Source organism: Macrobrachium rosenbergii, chromosome 29 (assembly GCF_040412425.1).
Source record: "Macrobrachium rosenbergii isolate ZJJX-2024 chromosome 29, ASM4041242v1, whole genome shotgun sequence".
NCBI lineage: Eukaryota > Metazoa > Arthropoda > Malacostraca > Decapoda > Palaemonidae > Macrobrachium > Macrobrachium rosenbergii.
In genome coordinates, this window is record NC_089769.1 from 11,388,479 (window position 1) to 11,392,083 (window position 3,605).

The following is a 3,605-nucleotide window of genomic DNA, read 5'->3' on the forward strand; positions in this document are numbered from 1 at the left end:
AATAACATTAAAGAAAAAGTACGGGGCAGTGGTCTCTTCCGGATATTGAAGTCAGAAGATTCTCATTTCCGTATCGACCTATAACACCCCGTAAACGAAGCTGACGTGCGTTCGTAAGTGGGTTTATTTCCTGCAGTTCCGTGCATGCAGCAAGAAACTAAATTTAGGCCTTGCTGTGGAAGGATGATCTGCGGATAGCTGGTCTCAATGCGTACTGTCGACCTAGATGATGGTGATAATGAAATGTCCTCCTCCTCCTCTGACGTTAATGTCTGATTTTTCTCGAGAGAGAGAGGACTAAATGACAGAAAGAAGCGCGAATAATACATAAATCTAATTATATATAAACGGTTTTCATTCTTCCATTATCCAAGAGTCAGTGGGAATTAATATCGATGGGCAAGCTAACGTAGTCACAAGATGATATATATATATATATATATATATATATATATATATATATATATATATATATATATATATACATATATATATACATATATATATATATATATACATATATATATATATATATGTATGTGTGTGTATGTGGATACTATTGTTTATGTATATATACACAACCACATAAAGCCCCTTCGTTGGCTGATAGCTTCAGACTGTCATGATGGGCCGGAGTTCAATTCCACCGACCGGCTGATGAGGAGTTAGAGGAATTTATTTCTGGTGATAGAAATTCATTTCTCATATAATGTACGGATTCCACAATAAGCTGTATACCGTTGTATAACCAATTGGTTCTTAGCCAAGAAAATAAGTCTAATCCTTTAGGAGAGCTGTTAATCAGCTGTGGTCATAAACTAAGGTAAAACAATATAAATATATATGGACTATCTCATTCTATCTCTTTCTTAAAATTTGGGAAGTTCTCATTGCAACCAGGGGCATTTCGACAATAAATTCTGAAAATACAAAAAACAAGGAACAAAAAAATTTAATAAAGCACGAAAGAAAAAAAAAAATTTTTCTTTTGGTAACATTTCCTCAAGCTTTCAGTGAAGACCCCCCCAAAAAAAAATTTTTTTCCCCTTGGACATAAAAGAGATCCCAAGCTGGGTTAATTACTCAAGACTTTTTAGCACGAAAATAGTTTCCCTGACGTACGGTGGCCGCACTTTGTACCGCCGAGCGGAAGCCGTTTGCTACCTTCCTCATCAGCAGGTGCGGCTCGTAATGCGTGAGTTGGTTAGTGTGTTGAGCAATCGCGGCGCCCCAAGACCTGCCAGGCGTACAAAACTCTACGGTCATATCAAACACATTTCACTATCTCCCAACTCGATAATCTTCACAAGAACGTTGCCGAAACTGATTTAATAGTTTTAAATAAATTCAGCAATAAAAGAGCTACAGTATTTCGTCAGCTAGGAAAAACTTTTTACTTTTTAAAATCAAGCGAGATGAGTAGTACGATTTGGGAGTCGAGTTCAAGTTGCCGGCCAGTGTCGGCAATCTTCTGTTAGTGTATCTCAGTTCTTGGAGAGTGTTACCTGCACGTCCTTGCTTTCCCTCACATATAGATCGCGAAACTTGCGCCTACACGACGCGTAAACTTTTACTTATACTCTGTATAGCAGTGTATACCTACCTATTATAATCCAAATTACATTTAGGTTGTTCGGATATTACTACAGCTATTTTTGAGTTAAAAATTAAGATGAAAACGATAAAAATAACGAGAGAAAAACTTACTTTATTCAGTGAAATCCATATCTGAAGTTATAAATTGTCGGTAAAATTTTGTAAAACAAAAAAATGTGGAAAGAGGCCTACATATGTGCATTAACTACTTTTTAGTGACTATCATAACGAACGTATACTTCTTTTTATGAAGAAACTCTAAAACAAACAGAACCAAGTTAGGAACAGGTAAGTTTTAGCCGACTCAAAGAAAACTACGATTTCACATATAAACAAGAATTAAAACACACACACAAACGAACACACACACACATAAATACATAAATATTTGTATATTTGTTTGTACGTGTGTTTGTATGTATATACATACTGTATATATATATATATATATATATGTATGTATGTATGTATATATATATAATATATATGTATATATATATATATATATGTATATACATATATATATAAAAAAATATATATATATGCACTATACATATATATATATATATATATATATATATATATATATATATATATATATATATATATATATATATAATATTTAAGTTTACAGAAAACCAAATATGGGAATTTTGTAAGACCAACCATACGAAAAATATTTAAATTCTAAGTATATACACCACTGTCTGCAAATAAAACCACGGAAACAGAATAAAATATAAATGAAAATACGAGAAATGCAAAACGAAATGCTTCAAAATTCTAATAAACGGACACATAAAATGAAAAATGGATATTAGGCATGAATAAATTATATATAAACCAAGAGCGAAATTAAAAATGATAAAGATTAGTACTTGACGCAATAAATATGTATCGCAAAAGACCAAAATACGTATATTTTTTAGAAGCATCAATAAAGATTGTTTATTGACATTTGGCGTTCGCAGAACTAACTCTGCCAAAAGGCGTACAATGGAGCTCTTGTTCATCCACGGTACATTTTGATACTGAATTATTTCATTACATTGATATAAATGAAACTTCGGGTTTTTAGCGTGTGTGTGTGTGTGTGTGTGTGTGTGTGTGTGTGTGTGTGTGTGTGTGTGTGTGTGTGTGTGTGTGGCAAGAGTTATTCTTTTTACTCTCTTTTTAGCTTATGAAACTGGACAAATTGGATGGCCGCAGAGTTAGGACCATTTCATTAATGTATTTTTATGAAATGTAGGCTGCCAAGCCAATCACCGGGGCACTTTCAGCTATTCAGCACCACTCAGCCCCGCAGTGAAAAATAATAACAAGCTCGCTCCTGATAAATTGTATACTGGCATTGTTATGCCGGAAATGGGAAACTATTAAAAAAGTATCAATGCTTAAACACAAAAGTCACAACTTTCGCTCCTATATTGACTGTAAAAACGTGACCATCAATAATGATAGTCTTCAAATTTGATGTGTATTGAAGCTAAGTTGATAAAATGTTCCCGGAACCTAGAAATACTTTAACAAGTTATTCTGTAATTCAGCTCAAAACCACTCAATTTAATTTACTTATGAAAATTCCTGGGAAAAGGTTATGATTTGTTCGATTTTAAAATCTAAGATTATCAAGGACAATTCCAAGGATATTACTTCCGTAAGGTAATAAGAATTTCAACTTTTTATTTTCAAACGAATTCAAAATATGATTTGACGTTCCTCCGCCTGAAAGTTTATTCCGTTACTGAAATTTCCAAAATCTACCCCAGTTATGATAACACTATCTCAGCACAAAGGACCACCAGATTAGGTTTGCTTTGGAAATAGGAGACCAGTGTAAGAAGGTGGAGAAGGCGAAGCGAGATCTAATCTTACTTAATAGACGCAGCTTCTACGGTGTTGGGAATAATCCCAGCTTTCTGTATTTCCAGACATTATATATATATATATATATATATATATATATATATATATATATATATATATATATATATATATATATATATATA

General features: G+C 32.9%; 1 protein-coding gene across 1 annotated transcript in view; it reads left to right on the forward strand.

Annotated features, from left to right (window-relative positions):
• The first annotated feature begins 1,476 nt into the window (after positions 1–1,476).
• Positions 1,477–3,605, forward strand: part of LOC136854592 (zwei Ig domain protein zig-8-like) — a 32,322-nt gene continuing 30,193 nt past the window's right edge. Inside the window, exon 1 of the mRNA XM_067131036.1 lies at positions 1,477–1,884. The gene's annotated coding sequence lies outside the window, so the exon portion shown is untranslated. The remainder of the gene's footprint in view (positions 1,885–3,605) is intronic.